The sequence below is a fragment of the Halichoerus grypus genome, chromosome 14 (assembly GCF_964656455.1).
Source record: "Halichoerus grypus chromosome 14, mHalGry1.hap1.1, whole genome shotgun sequence".
NCBI classification, from domain to species: Eukaryota; Metazoa; Chordata; class Mammalia; order Carnivora; family Phocidae; genus Halichoerus; species Halichoerus grypus.
In genome coordinates this window covers 67,879,907-67,901,850 of record NC_135725.1, presented here as the reverse complement: position 1 = coordinate 67,901,850, position 21,944 = coordinate 67,879,907, and the positions used below count along the sequence as shown (strand labels likewise).

The window sequence follows — 21,944 nt, the reverse complement described above, 5'->3', positions numbered from 1 at the left end:
TATTATTTTGTTAAAGATTTTATTTATTCATTTGAGAGAGAGAAAGAGAGAGGGAGGGAGAGAGAGAGCATGAGCAAAGGGGAGCAGCAGAGGGAGAGGGAGAAGCAGGCTCCCCACCGAGCAGGGGGCCCAACGTGGGGCTGGATCCTAGGACCCTGGGATCATGACCTGAGCTTAACCAAGTGAGCCACCCAGGCGCCCGATCACTTATTATTTTTAAAAGATGAAAAATTATGCACAAAATAATGAATCAGTTTATTTCCTGCCTCTGGCTCTGAATATGAACTAGTGTTAGCTTTTGGTCCTGGGAAGGATAGCTGTGGGATTTTCCTGGGTTTTGTGTGATAGGCAAAGCTTCATGGAGAGTCCTGTAAGGGCAGGAAGAGAAGGCAGTGCAGAAGTTCTGAAATAAAAGGCACAGATGACTGGATGGCTCAGTCAGTTAAGCATCCGACTTTTGGTTACGGCTCAGATCATGATCTCAGGGTCAGGATCTCAGGGTCATGAGATGGAGCCCTACTTCCGGCTCCGTGCCTAGCATGGAGTCTGCTTGAGATTCTTTCCTCTTCCTCTCCCTCTGCCCCTCTCCCTGCTTGTGTTCTCTCTCTCTTAAATAAATAAATAAATAAATAAATAAATAAATAAATAAATCCAATCTTTTTTTTTTTTTTTTTTTTTTTTAAAGGCGCAGAAATCCACCGCTGCCACATACCTGCATTAAAAGAATCCCCTGTTAAAACATACAGGTTAAATCTAATTACCAGAATACTAAGAGACTTTCCAAAGGGACTGGGACTTTTTGTGTTGAATCTGCACAAAATTCTCAACTACCACCTATAGTCTTAATCAGGAATTTGGACTCAGATTTGACCACTGTTAGTTACAAAGGAAGTCCTGTACTTACTGCATTGATATTCCAATGGAATAAATAATACGATAAAAAGCAAATCTTAGATTTAAACTTTTCAGTGGTCACTCACACCTACTAGATGAAATCGAACCTTCTTAGCAGGTGGATGAGGCCTGGCCTACCTCCTTGGCCCCATCACCCATCCCTTGCAGCCTCACACTTCACAAGAACAAATTCTTTGGAGGTTACCTCTCTCCCAGTGCAGACACCCCAAATACCATTTCACACCTCTATGTTTTAGCACATGCCTGTCTCTATTCTGGGAACTTCTTCCCTGGGAATGTCTATGTAAGATTTGGAAGAATGAATTTTCCCCAGGCTTCATCTTATTCCTGGATTCCATCTCTATCCCCTCGCTGCTTCCACACATCACATACGCTTCCACGGCCCTGACCACACCCATCCCCTCTCCATCCCTGAACTGTGAGCTCCCTGAGAGGAGGACTGGCATAGAGTAGGTGCTCAGTAAGGAAAGGAATCAATTGCTCTAAGATATCTTGAAACATTTTTTCTATATCTTGCCTGGAGTCTTCAATGAGAGATAAAAGTTGGCTTCTCGTTATTTCCTCAAACAACCACAAAGAATAAGTTCCCTAGCTGAAATTTCAGTAAATCCTTTCAGAGGACATCCAGAAGTTGTCAGCGTTTCATATGAACGTGACATAAGAATATTTGTTCTAAGAAACATGGAAGATAATTGAAGGACAGTATTCTTCAAGAATCCATTGATTCTACCCAAAGCTACTAAAAAGAGGAGAGAAATGTGAAAGCAGGTGCCCCCCCAGCCCGATACCTAGGGCTTGGGTATATTATTCATTGCTGTTAGAATTCAAACACTAAAATGTAGCACCCACAGTATTGTGGGCCCCATAAGGAAAAACACCTGTGTAGAGAGGGGTTGCGTGCTTGCTAATTGTTACTGTCAACCAGCAGGTGTCGCCAGAGACAAGCACATCTGCTAGGGCTGCCTTCTCGAGGATGACCACCCCAAACCCCGCTCCAGCTGGAATTCCTGCTGCTCTCTAAGGTCCCATCCCTCTGTGGAAGCTTCAACTGGTACTGCCAATATACACGCCCGGGGTTCTAAAGTTCATTGCCCAGGAGAGTCACTTGGAGGGTAGGGATTGTTAAAATGCAGATTCCTGAGCTCCAGCTGCAGAGATCTCATTCAGTAGGTATGGAGTAGAGCCTTGAATAAAAAATTTCCATTTTAAGCACCACCTTCCTATCCTCCCTCAACCCTCCATTGTGAGGCGCTTTGAGAAACACTGATTTACACCCGCATACACTGCACAATATCATCTCAGAGCCTTGACTCAGAGATAGTCAGGCTGGAAAGGGACTCATTGGTTCATTCATTCACCAAACATGTACTGAGCCCTTACAGCTTGCCAGTCCCCCCTGGGTGCCCTCACAAAGTCAGGCAGCACTCCTCAGGCTTGAGATCACCACTGAGGGATCTGACATAGCATCCAGTCAAGACTGAAATTATCCTTTCTTCTATTTACCCCATCAAAGAACCTGGCTTCCATCATGAGAGGAAAAAAAGTCCTCCTTTCCCATAAAGAACAGAGTCCTCCTTTCCCATGTTTACAGAAATTCTGCCAATTAACGGATTCCTAATGGTTACTTTATAGGACATATAGTTGAAAAGGAATCTTGTTACCAAGATCCATTCTTTAAAACACAGACAATAATAAATCCATTATTTTAAAACAAAGACAAAAATAATGAAAATCAAAATGTTGCTGAGTATAGGTCCTACTGTCATGTTAACTTCGCAAATCCAAGATAAATAAAAACCCTAGTAGTAAAAGAGTGGGATAAATTACATTACTACAAAGAAAACATAAACTAAAATTCCATTAGAAACTTAAAATTGGCATGACATGGTTACCCACGGGGGCATTCAGGGAGAGTGCTTTCTTAGAAACAATGGAAAATGTGTATTCCAGTGCAGTCTACGGCTGAAACACACCATCTGTTCAGTGACCTACACTTAAAATGCCCTGAGCCCCCCTATTTTTTTTTAACTACCTTTCTGACTTTTGAAAAGTTTTTGTCCTAGAATGGACTTGAAAGGTCATTGAATCCAACTTTTCATTCCACATTCAATACTGCTTTACAACATTGCAGCGGCCAAAGTGCTTCCCAGCCTCTGATGCATTCCTCTAAGGTCAAGAGGATCACTTCCTTCCCCAGAGCTCAGCCCATTTGGGAATGTTCCAGTTTTTAGGAACTTCCTCCTCACATCCTGACTGACAGGCAGGAAAAGCCAGTGTCCCCACAAGAAAGCCTTCCCTGACCCCCCTAGTTAGCATGGTGCCTGGGGCAGGACTGCATGCTCAGTTGCATGGGCAAGAAACCTGTCACGGTGGCCTCAACAAGGAAGCAGTTCATCTTTCTTATGCAACAGGAAGCCCAGCAGACAGCAAGCCCAAATGAAGGATGTGAGGATGTCCTCCAGGAGCTAGGCTCCTTCTATCTTTCTGCTCTGCCATCTTTCACCTGTGGTTCTTACTCCTGCTTGAAGATTACTGCTGCTTCTCCGGGCACTGCATCTGCATTCCAGACAGGCAGAGGGAAGGGCAAGCCAGGAGGATGGGGGGCACCTATATCAAGAAGGCAACACTTTCTTGGAATTCCCCCTTATATTTCATCTTGTGTCTCGTTGGCAAGAACGATGTCACATGACCACTTCAAACTTCAGTATGAGAAGGTGGGTATTTTAGTTGGGCACTTTGTTGACCAGAACATCTGGGTTAAAGTCATGAGGAAGAAGGGCAGAACAGATACTGGGTAGGACAATTAGCAGTCACTGCCAGAGCCAGATAGTAATAGGTGATTAACATGTTAATTGGCTGATAAAGTCTGTCTTTCTAACCATTAGAACCCTTCAGGGGCTTAGAACAAGATTATAGAAACTCTTCTTTCTCTGTAACATCCCTTCAGATAATTGAATACAGTGATCATTTCTTTTCACTTCCCCTACCCCAAGATGTCTCTTTTCCAAGTAGATGTCTTTTCCAGGCTTGTCTTTGAAAACACTCCCATTTGTTTATATTCCAGGTGCAGATTGACCTATAAAAACTAATGCAGAGTCATCGCCTTCTTCCTGCTGTATGCCGTGCTATTAACAGAGCCCCAAATCCCTTGAACTGAAACATCCTACTGTCAATTTATACAGAGCACGCCTTGAACTCTGACGCTTGTGGGGAAGAGGTGGGGCAATGGGGACACACACCACTGAATACATACTCTCTGAAAGGCACTCTGCCATCTCCTTTATAAGACATACCATTCAGAAGACCCCAAGGCCATATCAACCTCATTCAGGCCATTGCAAGGCTGATTTTATGGACCCAAGGAAGCACTTTACATAATCATTGCTAAACTCCATGCTGCCAGATTTAGTCCATTGCTCCTGAGCTCTGGTTGTTACCCAGTGAACTACACAGCTAGCATTTTTAGCTCTAAGTCACCTTAAAATATGATCTATCTTTAGTATTAGTTAGGATTGTGTTCAGCTGTAATGGACAAAAAAAAAAAAAAAACAAAAAAACCCCACAAAAAACAAACCCAACCAAGTAACAGTAACTGACATAGAACAGGTTTATTCAAGAAGTGTGGAGGTTGGGGGCGCCTGGGTGGCTCAGTCTAAGAGTCTGACTTGATTTTGGCTCAGGTCAGGATCTCAAGGTCATGAGATCAAGCCCCATGTTGGGCTCTACACTGGTTGAGGAGCCTGCTTAAGAGTCTCTCTCTTTCCCTGTGCCCCTCCACGACCCTCCCCACCGTCCCCCCGCCTGACTCACTTTCTCTCTGTCTCCTCACACACACACACACACACACACACACACACACACATGTCAGCCCAGGGCTGATATGATGTGCCAAAGTATCAGGGATGTAGGCACCTTCTACCTTGTTACTCTATTATGAAGTTCTGCCAGTTTCAAGGTCACTGCATTGTCCAGGATGGCTGCTGGACTTCTAGCCATCATGTCTGAATTCCAGCCAGCAGGGAAGAGGAAATCAAGGAAGAGGCAATGGCCCTTCCGTTTAGACATTTCCTGGTAATTACATTTCATTTCCACTTACATCCCACTGGCCAGAACTGAGTCACATAGTCATAACTTAACTGCAAGGGTAGCTGGGAAATGTAGTCTTTGTTCAGAACGGCTGTATGGTCCATCTAAAAATCAGGTAAATATCACCATTAAAGACTGAAAGGATATGGGGAGACAACTTGTAGTCTTGGCCACTCCTTTCCTCCCTCCCTTCTCCTGCCCGCCCGCCTGCCCTCCTTCCCTCCCTCCCTTCCTTCCTTCCTTTCTTTTTTTTTTAAGTAAGCTCCATGCGCAATATGGGGCTTGAACTCACAAACCCAAGATCAAGAGTCACATGCTCTATCAACTGAGCCAGCCAGGCGCCCCTCTTTCCATTTCTTCATCCACATCAGTGGGAAAAATATTAAACTGTCCAAGACTAAGGCAAAAGACCAACAACAAGAGTTAATATTTACTGAACATTCACTATGTACCAGGAACTGCTCTATGCATTTTACATGTAATAATGTAGTTAATAATCATAAAAACTCTCTTACATTGGACACTATTACTCTACTACATAGGTAAAAAAACAGAGGCCTCGAGAGGCTGGAGCCCAAGATCATCTAGCTCCTAAGAGATAGAGGTGTGCTTGAATTGGAGCTCATGCTCCTAATTAATCACTGTAATGCATTGCCTTAGGGCAATGTGTGAGAAATATAAACTTCTGTTTTATTTCAGCAACTGTTATTTCGGGGTTTTTTGTTACTCACATCTGGTGTCTGCCTCCTCTCTCGGAGCCCTCCTTTGGGTTGAAATTAATTAGCAAGCCTTAGGTTTGGTCCTTCAGTTAATGACTATTCCACCCATATTTCTTCTCAGGTCTGCTTAGCTCCTAAGAGCCTTGTCCTTTGTAATTTAGATAAACAGGAAGCACTCCCAGAACCAGGCTGATGCTGAAGAAAAATGGGAGATATGACCTAAATGCAGGGAGCAGGTGTAGCAGCCCAGCAAACACATGACGGCTGTATGGAGAGCTTTAGTGTGGCAAACAAAGATCAAGGACTTTGAAGGAAGAAAGACCTCAGGTTGAATCCTGGATCTGCCATTTGCCACCAGAAAAACTCCTTAACCTCTTTGTCTCTCAGTTTCCTCAGATAAGACCCACTTTGCACATTTGTTGTGAGGAGTCAAATACACATACACACGTGCACAAGCACACATCTCCAAACCATATAGCACAGAATCAGGCACCCGGCAGGGACCCCTTGCTTTATGACTTTGATGAAGACCAGTGAAACTCCAATGCACTGTTGGAGCTCCAGGCATCCTTGAAGGAGAAAGAAATGTGAAAGATTAAAGGTTGAAAAGATAGTGAGGAAAATAGATTGTGTTATACTTAAAAAAAAAAACCAAACATCTTTTTTTGACTTCTGGGAATTTATCCAGAGGAACAAATACAACTGAAGAAAAAACATAGATGCTAGATTTTCAGAACCATCTCAGAACAGCTAAAACTGAAAAGCCACTACATGCCCACACTGGAGAAGGAAGAACTTAAATGTACAGGGCACAGCTGCTCAGTGGAAATCTGGGTAGCCAGATTTGAAAGGAGAGGGATTGAGCCCTTGTAGCAGCATGACAACATATTTAGGATCAGGATTTAATGTAAGTGAAAAAAGGAAGACACAGTGATAGGACATATGGTTGCAACTTTGTATATATAACTATAACTATATATATATAACTATAACTATATACATATATATGCACATGTTCATTCCTATGTAGAACTAGAAATAATGTGTACAAAATAAAAATAGAACTGGCACAAGGTGGAATATTTTCAGTATTTTCATATTGCCTTTTCAACAAAAAAAAGCATTGTAAAATGCCACTAAGTAGAAAGTCAACATTCTGTATTTTCAATAAAAGCTACCACAATGAGCACTTCTAGTGCCCAGATCTTGGTTTCTAAATACCAATTTCCATTAAAAGGAACCAAGATTCCTTTAAGACATTAGTGATTATAGAGCTGAGACAGGGCAAGCCCAAGATGAGCCTGGACTATCTGGGTTGTGTCAGTAAACAGGGAAGTACTCAAAGGCTCATAGAGACAGGTCAAAAGGATACAGAAGCCAGTATGGATGTGCTCTTATTGGGCAAATGTGAGACAATTGGGGCATAAAGATAATGATGATAGAAAAAAAATTCATACTTTAATATTTATCCAATGAATAAATAAGTGGGAGAGAAGATAAAGTTCTTCCTTATAGTAGAACACCAACTAATAAATGTAGAAGGAATGATGATATTAGAAAATCACCATTAAGGCAAAAACCACAGTAGTAGTTGTTTCAGAGAAGAATCACGAATAGATGCGAAAGCCATGATTGGTTGATGAGAACCAGGATCTTTACATAGTCTCAAAATATCTCCCCACAAGATACTTATTAATTACAAAGGGAGAAATAGCAAATTTATAGTGGAGAGACCAGGAAAATCCACCTCAACCAAATGATGGAAGCTAACATCACTAATAATGGACAAACAGATCTTATGTGCCTCCTGAGATGAGGCACTAAGAAGAACACAACATGAATTCTGTGGTATCTCTGCCAATAATGCATAACTTAACTTAATCATGAGGAAGCTTAGGGGCGCCTGGGTGGCTCAGTCGTTAAGTGACTGCCTTCAGCTCAGGTCATGATCCCAGGGTCCTGGGATCGAGCCCCGCATCAGGCTCCCAGCTCAGCGGGAAGCCTGCTTCTCCCTCTCCCTCTGCCCCTGCTTGTGTTCTCTCTCTCACTGCCTCTCTGTCAAATTAAAAAAAAAAAAAAAAAAATCTTAAAAAAAAAAATCATGAGGAAACTTAAACCCAAATTGAAGGACATTCTACAAAATAAATGGCCTGACTCTTAAAAAATGTCAAGGTCATAAATGACACAGACTGAGGAATTGTTCTAAATTAAAGGACATTAAAGACACAAGGAACTAAATGTAATGTGTGATCCTAGATTGGATTCTTGACCAGAATTTTTTTCCATAAAGGACATTAGTGGGACAACTGTAAAAATTTAAATAGTCTATAGAATACACACACACACACACACACACACACACACACAGAATCAGAAACAGAGAGACAGACAAATATAGAGCAACAGAGAGAGCAAGAGGGACAGAAAATAATAAAGCAAATGTGATAAAATGCTAACATTTTGGGAATCTGAGTGTGAGGTATATAAGAATTCTTTGTACCATTCTTCCAACTTTTCTGTAAGTTCTAAAATTTCAAAATAAAGTTAAATGAATAATATCTACCAGTGTCATTAGTTTTTTTCTTAATTGTGTTAAAATACACATAACATAAAAATGTTACATTTTAATAATTTTAAAGGGCACAATTCAATGGCATTTGTACATTCAGAAAGTTGTGCAATCATCACCACTATATAATCCAGAATGTTTTCATTATCCCAAAAGGAAACCTCATATCCACTAAGAAGTAACCTCTTCCCCCCACCGCCCTTCCCCTAGCCTCTGAAAACCACTGTATCTGTTTCCTGTCTCTATGGATTTGCCTATCCTGGATATTTTTATATACAGGTATTCATACAATATATGGCCTTCTGTGTTTAGCATGTTTTCAAGGTTCATCCATATTGTAGCATGTATCAGTACCTAGCTCCTTTTTATGACTGGATAATGTTCCATTGTATGGGCATACCACATTTTGTTTCTCCCTTCATCAGTGGATGGATATTAGATTGTTTCCACCTTTTGGTTATTGTGAATAGTGCTGTGATGAACATTTGTTTACAAATTTTTGTTCCAATGTTTGTTTTTAATTATTTTGGGTATATATCTAGGAGAGGAATTCCTGGGTCATATGGTAATTCTATGCTTGAGCACATACTGACAAACTGCCAAATTATTTTCTATAGGGTCTGCATCAATTTGCATTCCCATCAGTAACATATGAGGGTTCCAATTTCCGCACATTCTCATCCATGCTTGCTATTGGCTGTCTGATTATAATCATCCTGGTGGATATGAAGTCATATCTCATTGTGGTTTTGATTTGCATTTGTCTAATAATACTTAATAACACTGAGCATCTTTTCATGTGTTTTTTGGCCATTTAAAAAATATATTCTTGGGGCACCTGGGTGGCTCAGTTGGTTAAGCAACTGCCTTTGGCTCAGGTCATGATCCCAGGGTCCTGGGATCGAGCCCCACATCGGGCTCCTTGCTCAGTGGGGAGCCTGCTTCTCCCTCTCCCTCTGCCTGCTGCTCTCCCTGCTTGTACTCTCTCTCTGTGTCAAATAAATAAAAATAAAATCTTAAAAAAGAAAAAGAAAAAATTTAAAAATATATTCTTTAGAGAAATGTCTATTCAAGTGCATTGCTCATTTTTAAATTGGGTTGTCTTTTTGTTGTTGACTATTAAGAGTTCTTTAAATATTCTGGATACTAGACCCTTATCAGGTATATGATTTGCAAGTTTTTCCTCCAATTATGTGGGTGCCTTTGCATACTTTTAAAAATAGTATCCCTTGAAGCCAAAAGTTTTTAATTTTGATGAAGCCCAATTTACCTATTTTTCTTCTGTTGCTTGGGTTTTGGTGTCATATCCAAGAAAACATTGCCAGATCCAAGGTCATGAAGATTTACCCTTATGTTCTCTTACAAGGGATTTACAGTTTTAGCTCTTATATTGAGTCTTTGATTCATTTTGACTTAAATTTTTGCATATGATGTGAGGTAAAGGGCCAATTTCTTTTTCTTTCGCTCTCTTTTTTTTTTTGCATGTAGATACCAAGTTGTGCAAGCATCATTTATTGAAAATGATAAGGAAATGATAAATTTCCTCACTGAATAGTCTTGGCAATTTTGTTGAAAAACAGTTGACAATAGACACATGCTTTTATTTTTATACTGTTAATCCTATTCCATTGATTTCCATTATCTATCCATGTGTCAGTACCATGTTGTTTTGATTACCATAACTTTGTAATAAGTTTTGGAATCAGGAAGTGGTAGTTCTCCAACTTTATTCTTTTTCAAGATTGTTTTGGCAAAATGGAGTTCCTTGCAAAACTCCATATGAATTTTTGAATCACCATTTCTGCAAAAAAAAAAAAAGGGGGGGGCCATTGGGATTTTGATAAGGATTGCATTGAATCTGTCAACCAGTTTAAGTAGTATTATATGCTAACAATATTAACTCTTCCAGGGGTGCCTAACTGGCTCAGTCAGTAGAGCATGTGACTCCTGATCTTAGAGTTGTGAGTTCGAGCACCACGTTGGGCATGGAGTCTACTTAAAAAAAAAAAAAAAAATTAACCCTTCCAACCCATGAACATAGATGTCTTCCCATTTACTTATGTCTTCTTTTCATTGCTTTCAATGGTATTTTGTAGTTTTTAATGTAAACATCTTGCACAGCCTTGATTAAATTTATTTCTCAGGATTTTATTCTTTTTGATGCTACTATGAATGGGATTGTTTTCTTCATTTCCTTTTTAGATTAGAAATAAAACTGATTTTTACGTGTTAGATAGGAATAAAACTTTAGATAGAAATAAAACTAATTTTTATGTGTTGATTTTATGTCCCACAAACAATGCTTAATTTGTTTAAATCTAATTGTGTGTGTGTGAATTCATTATGATTTTCTATATATAAGATTGTGTCATCTGGGAAGAGAGATAATTTTACTTCTTTCTTTCTAATTTGGGTGCCTTTCCCCCCCCCTTTTTTTTTTTACTGAATTGCCCTGGCTGGAATGTTCAGTATAACATTGAATAGAAATGGCAAGAATAGGGGCACCTGGGTGGTTCAGTCGTTAAGTGTCTGCCTTCGGCTCGGGTCATGATCCCAGGGTCCTGGGATCGAGCCCCACGTTGGGCTCCCTGCTCAGCGGGAGGCCTGCTTCTCCCTCTCCTACTCCCCCTGCTTATGTTCCCTCTCTTGCTGTCTCTAGCTGTCAAATAATAAAATCTAAAAAAAAAAAAAAAAAAAGGAAAGAAATGGCAAGAATAGGCATGCTTGTCTTGTTACTGATCTTAGGGAGAAAACCTTGAGTCTTTCACCCCTGAGTATGATATTAGCTGTGTGGTTTTCTTTTTTTTTTTTTTTTTTAAGATTTTATTTATTTATTTGACAGAGAAAGAGACAGCGAGAGAGGGAACATAAGCAGGGGGAGTGGGAGAGGGAGATGCAGGCTTCCCGCTGAGCAGGGAGCCCGATGCAGGGCTCGATCCCAGGACCCTGGGATCATGACCTGAGCTGAAGGCAGACGCTTAACGACTGAGCCACCCAGGCACCCCAGCTGTGTGGTTTTCATAAACACTCTGTATCAGGTTGGGTAAGGTCCCCCCCTGCTACCACAGTGATTTTTCCCCCTAAAATGCTCAAATCATCAAGCACTCTCTTGCTTAAAATCCTTCAGTGAGTCTCCACTTTCTTCAGCATAAAATCAGGTCCTTGAGCATGGCACACAAGACCCTCAAGATCTGATTTCTGTTGAGTTCTCCAATTTCATGTCCCCACACCCATTCTCTGGGACAGATTCACAGACATGTCATTTCTTTATATACACTGTTCCTTCTGCTTGGAGCAGAGACACTACCTCCCTTTTGCAAAAGGTTTCTTTCCCTTACCACATCCCATCTCCCTACCCTTCCCACCTTCAAGTAGTCTCCATGCTGCTCCTGAGTGAATTCCATTAGAGCGTCTGGCACACTATATTACAATCATCTGTTCACCCCTTTGCCTTCCTAAACACTGTGAGACTTCGGAAGGCAAAGACTGGATCTCTCATTTCTGTATCCTTAGCTAATATAGGACTTGGTAAATGTCTTCAGAATAAACGAAGACTCCTTTCTGTTTTATTAACACTTAAGAATGTGTCTCTTAAGTCCTAACAGAGGAAGATCTGGGTAAGGATAAAGTCACACATTTAGTTAAAGACTCAGGAAGTTACATGTTGGGACTTTATCAGCTCAGCACCTCCAAACCCAAATTTGACAGTCATATGCAGATTAATTTGGCTTTCACAGGCACTTGAATAATGCATACACTTACTTCCATCAAAGAATAATATTCTATAAATCTTGGTGCTTTCCTTTCGTTTCAGGTTGCCAGGAAGCTCAAAATATTAATGCCTTATTATGCTGTGACAATTAGTCCTAGAATCTAGCATATTTGTTTCTTCTTGCTTATCCTTTGTTCTTCTATTTTTTTTTTTTTTTCGAGTTTACTTATTTATAATCTCTATACCCAACACAGGGCTCAAACTCACGACCCTGAGATCAAGAGTTGCATGCTCCACCGATTGAGCCAGCTAGACACCCTTGCTTTTCTATTTTTAATAATCTTATTGTATATATGCCTTTTTGGAAAAAAAGTAGAGCATGAATATATAAACATACAAATACACCAAATATATTGCATTATTTCTTGTTAGTGTAGAAGTGCGCAGGTGATTAACAATTAGTAGAACAGAGTTACAGCCATTGAGACAGAGTTTGCCTGCAGTTACCTAAACTGCACAGCCATTTTTAGGTTGGGATCTCTTAATTGAAACCAGAAATTGGGTGGATTTCATCTATCAGGGAGTGAAAAAATAAATATTTTGTTGGCACAGAGAAGAATTTTCAGACCCTTAAACTCTTCTCCAACTAACTCCTTCTTATCATTACAGAAATTTTACATCAGATAGCATTAAGAAGAAAAGGTAAATATTTCTGATATTCAGTGAAGTAGAGAAGCAGAGCCTGGATGAACTTGACCATCTGGTGCAAGCCCCTATCTTTAAATGCAGAGGTGACATGCACCACTCTGAGTGTAGAGCTCCACAATTTCTTTTTCTTTCTCCCCAGATCTAGCTGGTCACCAGGCCTGTTAGATTTCCCCCTGGAATATTCCTCTTCCCTTTCCTCCTCACTCCCAGTCTCCCTCTTCCTGTCCCAGGCTCCTGACAGCTTGTGGTTCAGGTCTAAATGCACAGCAAGACTCCTGTATCCTCTCCAGGGTCACAGTCACCGCTCGCTGCATATCCACATGTTCTTGGCTTAGGGCATGCTCAACAACTGGTGTTCTTTCACGTTGCTGTATGATCACTGCTATTCCTCTGAGTAGAATCTTCTCCCCTCCCACCATCTCTCCTATCATCATCTGGCTAATTCCTGCTCATCCTTCAAGTCTCGGCTCAAGGTAGCTTCTCCTAATGACCCCAATACCTGCCTATGTGCTCCCAGAACACCCTGTTCTCATCCTAACCTTCACTGCTATCTCCCTCATCAGGCTGTGAGCTCCTTAAGCTCAGGGAGTGAATATTTACCACTGGGTTCCAACATTATAAATCTGGCTGACCAGAGGAGGTCTCAGGAAATGCTTGTTGAATTAAAGTGAACATACCTAGCACACTGCTGTAGACATGCTTATTAGTAAATGCATCTGAAATGGGCCTCACTCGTTACATTTTCCACAAAATGTGAGACATGGATCTCACCAACTCCCAGCAGTCTATGCTCTTTTTTTTTTTTAAACCTAATCCTTCTAAATTTATTAAGTCCCTCCCATTCCTTCCCCTGATCTTTCCCATGTCTAATTAAAAAAATATCCTTAATCCATTTGGATTTGACTTAGATTTGTTTTCAAGCTGAAAGCCAATTGTCCTAAACACCGTTTATTAAATGAACTCTTTCTTTCCTTATTCATTTGAGGTATATCCTTAGTTTTTATGAAATTCTTATAAAAATATAATTTGTTTTGGGAACTATCTCTTCTACTCCATTAAATCTATTACCATCTGGGTTTAGTTACTATCATTTTATTATACTTACCTAGCTATTTGCTTTTTAATGTGACTATGTTTTTTCATATTAAGAAATTATAGAGGAATATTTTAAACATACAGATAAGCAAAGAAAAAATTAAGTTACCCACAATCCCACAGAGATAACCATAATTACCATTTGGGTGTAAAAAGGGTGGCTTTCTTAGCGACTTCCACTTCACCACCTTGCCAGACTAACTGACATTCTGCACTCCCCTGTAGAAGGTACTGGTTGATGTCATAGCAGGCTGAATGTTCCTGGGGGCATGTGGACTCTGTTCACAGCCATCAGTGGACTATGCTTAGCAAGAGTCAGGTATGTTTATTCCAACATGTTATGCCAGGTGCAGTGTTTATTCTAATGGTATGATTATTAATATTATACATATTGAAAAAAAACAATGAGTATGAAGAGAGTAATTGCAAAGAAAACTAAGTTGAATGCTTTGGAAGGACTATAAAGATACTAAAAATATTACTCGCAAATTATGTGTATGTGAGAATTTTAAACAATGTAAAGAAATTATAAAAATCTGGGAGTCCATACACAGCTGGCTTCATAAACATGTCTAAACTCCTGATCCACTTCTAAAAACCATATTTCATTTATCACATTTTTAGGTCGTTACATTATTGGTGTGGTTAATGCAAAAAAGACAACAGAAAACTTCAGAGGAGTCAATCATAAAAAAGAACTATACCTGGGCGCCTGGGTGGCTCAGTTGGTTAAGCAACTGCCTTCGGCTCAGGTCATGATCCTGGAGTCCCAGGATCGAGTCCCGCATCGGGCTCCCTGCTCAGCAGGGAGTCTGCTTCTCCCTCTGACCCTCCCCCCTCTCATGCTCTCTCTCTATCTCATTCTCTCTCTCAAATAAATAAATAAAATCTTAAAAAAAAAAAAAAAAGAACTATACCTATGTCAAAGATTAGCCAATGACTATTTACTTGTATTTAAAATTTTTTTTCATTAATAATGATTCTCTTCATTCACCAAATTTTTCAATTAACCGATTAACTACCAGTTCTTACAGAATTGCATCTACCGTACCTTCAGTCATTTAAAAATGTATAAAAATATTGATTTACATAAATGAGATCAGGCTGCTTTATCCCTTTTTCATTGACTATAGACATTATGCCAAGTCATTAAATATTACACATTTTTAATACCTGACCAGTCCCTCCTATTAAAGTTCTAGTCAATGCTTCCTTTTATTAGACATGTAAAACTATGTACCTTTTTGACTTCCTCTTTGCAGGACTGACAGAAAACTAGCAGTTCAGTCTTATGCTCATCCTTGGGTTTCTTATACAGCTAATCTTCTTTTCTCAATTTTCATTTGCCTTTTATTTTTAATTTTAATTTTGTTGTTAAGTTGTTTTATTTTGTAAGCTGCGAGAATCCTTCCTGGCAGATGGACAGTAGATCAAACACAAATGCCTAGTATCCTGTCTCCAAGTGTAAAGTTATATGATGAGTATAAATAGTAAAAGCGTTTTTGTTTTGCCTTGAAGGCAATTCTTTACTCCCGCCTCTCTAGACTGAAATACTTGGCCAGGGAGCTTATAACTATCTAGAAAGCTTTAAGACTTCTATTGAAATTGCTGATAAGTCCATGAAATGGTCTAATAGCTTAGCTTTGCATTTTCTGAAAACCCAAATTTAATTGAGGTGCATCTTCTAAAGTTATTTTTCTCAGGATTTGAACAGTAAATGCGTAATATCAAATTAAAGGCACAAGGCTCTTCTTGCTTTCATTGCTACTTGCCACAACTAAAAAAATAATGTGAAGAGGCACTGATTAGTTTCACAGCACTTGATCAGAGATCTAAGGCCAAAGATTCTCGTACGACACTGGTTTCTTTCTGAATCTTTCAATGCCTGTACGAGCTTTAAGCTATATAGCTATATGAAGCTCAGATTTCAATCCTAACTTACATATTAACCTAGAGTGCACAAATAGTATTCTTCCTGAAAGAAATCTTATTATTTTCTAAAATTGGAAATCGAATACAGAGTATACTTTTCCACGGCCAAACAGAGAAAAAAAATTCTGGGTACCTTTTAGGAGACGTGAGGCTTTTCACAGGCTTTTTAATCACTAGGTGGGCTATAGAACAAGAAATTGTGTAAATCTGCATCAGAACCACCGAAAAAAAGAATTAACAGTCTAGACTTATCAATATTCTTCAGTATGTCAAATACCTGCAGTATTTGAGGATGCCTCACAAATGTTCTATAACAACTTTTGGCAAGATGGTACAGATAAACATCTGGGGCTACGATCTGGGCATTATTCACATTTACTAAGGAAAAGTTGTCTGTACAGCAGCCTCTCAAAGTCCAAAATTAGGAAACAAATTAGGAGAGGTTTACTGGTATTACAAAAGGTCTTCCACTTATGAACATCCCCTTCCTTATTCCTCAGTATCATTTAAAATACAATCCATTTTAAACAAGCTTGATTTTTCCAAGCTTTAATGGGGCACACACAGCCAACTGCGTAAATGAGGGCATACCACAGTTTCACAAACTCACTAACTCAGCACAGATCTAGGCTTCAAGTTACGTGCAGGGCACAGTACCAGGCAAAAGTGTTTTCCATTGTAAACCTTATCCAACAGGCTTTTTTCTACTCTACCTAATGACTTAATTCAGTTGCAACCTTAGTATTCACAGGGCAATTCAGACTCAAGCCTGGTTGGGCAGTGGATGAACTTTGTACTTCTTTAGTCTATAGCCCTTTTATATTTTGTACTTCAAAGACCCTAGGATATGCTAGGAGGGGCTAGAATGGAGGAGCTGGGAAATTTTAGGGCACCCTTGCAGCATAATGACCTAATCTGAAGGCAAAATGTTGCCCAGCATCACTTTCTATTGAAGAGTAGAATATGCTGCCCCAAAATATGACCTGTAGGATTTCAAAACATTTCACCTGCAAAATTCCATTTTGGTATATTGATCATTTTGAACTGTAGGTACTTGAAAAATAGCAAATGCAGGAAGAGGATTTCTCTGAACTCTCCTCATCTGCCTGAAGACAGATCCTCCAAAAGAAACTCAATTGTCATCAACTCCCTTCTTGGGAGGTTCATCAACCAGGGAGAACTGATTTATCACAGGAGACAAGAAGTCAACACCACACCCAGGAAAACTCTCTCACAAACTATCTTACCTCTCCTTTATTCTTCTCAGGGCCCACTCATCTTTCTTAAAAATCATCTCCTCTCCCCTAACAGACCTACCTCATGGCCCCTTCCCCTTCCCTAGTAAGATGGTATTTAAGCTTGAATTCTAACCCGTCTTGGTGGGTTACTCAATTTTCCTTGGGTCTTTCCCATGTACACACGAGGTATACATGTTAATAAATTTTTGCGTGTTTTTCTCTCATTAATCTGTCTTCTGTTATGGGGGGGGGGTCTCAACTAAGAACTCAGAAGGGTAGGGGGAAAATTATTTTCCTCCCTTCCACTACTATTAATCACCACCCTGGGCATGGGGAAGTGTTCCAACACAGTAGACAATGACATTCTTTCCTATAAAATTTTATTTATTACATAAAAAATTCTATACATTTGTTAGACTAAAATACAGTTTTCATTATAATTCTGGCAACTGAGTCAGTACACAGAGAAAACTTAGCATTGGATCAGCACTTTTTTTCTAGTTCATATTTCTGCACAAGAAAAACATTTCAAAGCTCCATTTCATATAGGCTCATTGTACTCTGAAGCCAGATGGAATTCCATCCAATTCAGAGCTCTTGGAAGTTAATTTCCCAGCAAGATTTGATAATTCCAGAAAGTTAATTGCTTAATATACATATTTTTAAAGTCCTCTGAGAGCATAATGCTCTGTCTGTAAAGTCTGCACTGTGTCAATAATGACAGTCACAAAGAGTAGGGCTACAACCGTGTCTGTGGGGCATGTTCAAGCACCTACATGTTTGTTTCCCCACCTGAATACAGTGTAGTGATGCTGGGATAAGGAGAAGCTCACAATAACGCTAAGGTAAAGGATCCCGAACTACAGAATTCATGGAAGGCTGAACTGTGATCCTAACAGTTCATAATGGACAGACAGGACGTGATACAAAAATTCATTTTGACACTATGAAATAGGATGCAAATGGCGAAAGAAAATGACAAAGACAAAAAAGGCATCAGGTTGAGAAATATGCAATACCATGACGTATTTCTCATGCTGGATCACACAGCAGTGAGCAATCGACACACACCGATGCGTGTTTTCTATTCATATCATCCCATATACTGGGCTGGGCCTGACACTGGATATAAGGCTCAGAGCCTGAGAGATTAATAGCAGGTCCCTATTGCACTGACTCATCTTAAAGCTCGGCTGCCTATTCTAGGAGCTCTATTCTAAACTCCCGAAGTTCAGATGGGCTGTGCCAGCAAGTACTTAAAGTTGGGCCTTTGGTCTTCAGAAGATACACTTTTGTCTTTGGTTGTTTCCCCAGAGCCCCTGTCATTTTGTTAGGTGCCCTCCATACTTTTCTCCCTACTTTTTTGTTTGTGGGTTGTAATGTTTTTCCTCCTATAATCAAATCAGCTAACAACCCACTGAACTTACGTCACTGGGTACAAGACCTGTTTGAAGTGCATTCAGTGGTCAAGAATATTCTGAGACAGTAACATTGAAACTTCTTTTCATTATGGAGCTCCCAGTACCCTTTTATAGGAAGAAGGAAGTCAGGAAACCTCAGCAACACACCATAATCTTGTTGCACTAAGGCAACACAGAAGAAAGGTAACTTTCCCCATGCTAAGTCTCCGAAAATCAAAACTAGCACAAAAACAAGAGGAGCCAAAAAGAACTTCTGATTACAGACTACTGGAGCCCAGAGGATGGGGAAGATTTCCTTAAGAGTCTATGTCTCACATCATCAGCCCCCAACGCTGTCCTATTATTGTCTCATTCCTGTGAGGTATCTAACACAATTTATGAATCCTGGCCTGATGATCAATGGTAAATAGAGAGAGTGCTCACATTTTCTAGTGGCAGGTAGAATGGTCCGTGGGATGCTGGCTGGAGCTTCCTCTCAGTTCCGTGCCCATTTATTCAAGTCTTCTTTTCAGTCCTTACTTTTACTCACACAGAATGATTTAACACAAATTCCTGAAAAAAATAACTAACTCAAACTACATTCCAATCGGACAGGATGGGTGGATCAGATTCAGATGTGAAGATCAGAACATTCTAAGTTATACACGTCTACAACAAAAGGAATATCAAATGCAGATACTTACACTGGACTTAGGCCCTTTTTCACCCGTTATGGGAATTTCCACCCACGGCCTCTCCATTTGCTACTGTGGAAGGTTCATTAAAGCTCTTCTGGAGGTGTGGGGTGGGGGAGGGAGCTGACTTTCCTCCTTTCTTCTCCAGCCAGTTATGAGATTCCCACTGCTTTCTTCAGCTTGAAAATGTAGGCAACGGTTTGATGTCTGACTACAAATCATGACTCACTGGAATCAAATCTTAAAAGACCTTTAAACTCCTTTAAGGATTTCTGCCTGCTCTTTTAAGGGCCCTGCGGGCCCTCCATGTAGATGCGGCACCCTTACCTAATAGTAAGGTTGAGATGTGAAAAAATCCACATGCTTCCCTAAGAAGCTGAGGTGGATGTGGGGGAGTGGAGAGACAGTCTCATGGGCAGAGTGGCCAAAGTCTGCTGTAGTGGGGACTAGAAAACACTCAAAACAAAAAAATACCTCCCTGATTAAAGTAGGGAGAAAAATAACTTTTGAATTCCCTTCCTCCCTCCCCCCCCAGTATCTGCCCCTCCAACGTTCCACTAAACTGTTGTGAACTATACTGAGTTTGCTAATTTCTCATCATCTTCAACTGTTCTTGGTCATGATGACATATATTTTTAGACAGTGATCTACTGATAACATTTGTCTTATCTGAGCAACAATAAAAAAGAATCAAGTGTTTTGGTAGATGGATAATTGTAAGGATTCCTTCCTTATTCACTTCTTAGATTTTCTTGTCTGCTGCAAATAATTTGGTAGCTTGCCAAAATCCCTCCCCGACACACACCATCACACCTCCAAGGAATGAAATCTTAAATGTCTTGAAGATTTGGTGTTGACCATTTTCTTACTCCTTCATATTAGTGTGGTTTCTATTTCCAAAGCTAGTACTAAATGAAAGTCTTCAGGTTATACAAATAATTCCAAGTTAGAAGTTCGTTAGTACCATATTAGAAGTATTTTTAGTGGAGGCCTAATCACTACTTTATTTCAAAACATGTTATCAAACCAACTTTAGAGGAGCCTTTGATTTGTGTGCATTGGACCCTAAGAGGATGGTGGGGTGGAGGCTGGCCCTGAAATTCTATTACCATTTTAAATGTTCATAAATGTGCTATGTGCATATGAGAGAAAGAGTCCATTGCTTTCATAAGCTTCTCAAAGGGGCCCATAGTCCTCTCAAAAGATTAAGAATCTGCTTATGAATATCAAATATTAAATTCAGGTCTTAGCAAATAAAAGTGAAAATTTTCCGAAACATTTGGGAATTACAATGTTTTCATATTCAGCTAGATCTTTCTTGACTAGACTTTGAGTAACCTAAAAGCTTTATTATTCTGAATGCCCTGGCCTGGAGTATTTATTCCTCAGGAAATCATTTTAGTTATAAAACTGAGTATCAAAATGGAATAAAATTGCTTAATATTTTGGTTCCTAATAATTTCATATCTTTCCCACAAATTTACTAATGAATTCCTTTAGAAAATATCAAACTTAAATCCTGTCCATGTAATTTACAAAAGTGGTCATTGTTCATGCAATACTGAAACTGAAACATTTGTCTTTTTTTTTATGCATATAAAAATCATGAAGATGGGAAGGAAGAAAAGGTACTATAGTATTTCTATAGAAAGGTTTTCCACAGGAATTCTCAAATTTAGAAACTTTGCATTGAAGTTTTCTATAAGAAAGATATTTTAAAAGATTTGAATCTTGGATTAAAATTTTCCTCTTAAAATGTGGAGAATAAGAATTTGGCTCACATTTATGAAATCTAAATGGGGAAAATGTGCTATTTTAAATTGACAAATGTATACAACATACTTAGTTTTTTGTTTTGTTTTTGAAGTTTGTTACAAGCTTACAAGGGTCCTGCTTTCAAAATTTAGGCTATTGCCACTAATCAAAGATGAGCTAATTCCAAAAGCAGTCACTGTATCTGAACAGTGCCTACTTTTCAAAAGGGCTAATATGCATCCTTAGTACATAAAGATACATGAATATGCATTTAAAGCAAAAGACAATCTATGCTGTGAATTTATAATACGCAAATCTCTGCTTTATGTGTATTTACTTATGAACCTGCAATTTTCCAATATATATTCACAGACCACGTCTTAACAACTCTAGGCAAGCCCTTATAGTGCATTCCTATCTGTCAGATGGAATATATGAAAAGAATACAAAAATTAACTGTGGCAGGTGAAAGCCTCCAGACTCTCAGGATTTTTTTTTTTTTTTTAAGTAGCAATAAGAAAAGCAGTAGAGAACTTATTGCAAGGTGAAAGCTTAAAGACTTTTCTGAAGGTAACTTCTCACAGGCTATGTTAAGGCTACTGGAAACTCCAGAAATTCAGATGAGAAGGTTACTGACCAAAGATAAAATAAAATGCTTGGGTCACCATAACTGGCAGCTCTGGTTTTGGAAATGACCCCACAGTCCTATTTTGCAGGTGGGGTGGGTTGGGGTGGGGATCTCTGGAAATGGCCTTTATTAGCTAGTACTGTGCATGGTGGAAATGGTTGAAGCTTCGGGCGCACTGATATGGCCTGATATTTGGTGCCCACAGTTTTGGTGGGAGAAGCATCACTCTGGTATAAAGAAGCAGCTTAGGACCAGGATAAAGGAAGGGGTCATCTCTTCACTAACCCCTACTGGTATGAAATCCTGAAACTGCCCTGGAAAGACAAGGGCCGTTGGCAGATACCAAGGTCAATGGTATTGGAAATCAGCAGCTTAATGTTCTTTGCTGAAAAAAGAAAATACAAGAGTAAGGGAACATCTCTACAAAGAAAAAAACTTATCTCCAGCATAATTTTGAAAGAGACTCAGTGAGTGCCTCCTCCCCAACCATTA

General features: G+C 39.6%; 1 protein-coding gene across 1 annotated transcript in view; it reads right to left on the bottom strand.

The window, feature by feature from the left end:
* SLC44A1 (solute carrier family 44 member 1) overlaps positions 1-21,944 on the bottom strand; it is a 196,540-nt gene that overhangs the window by 19,615 nt on the left and 154,981 nt on the right. The window lies entirely within an intron of this gene.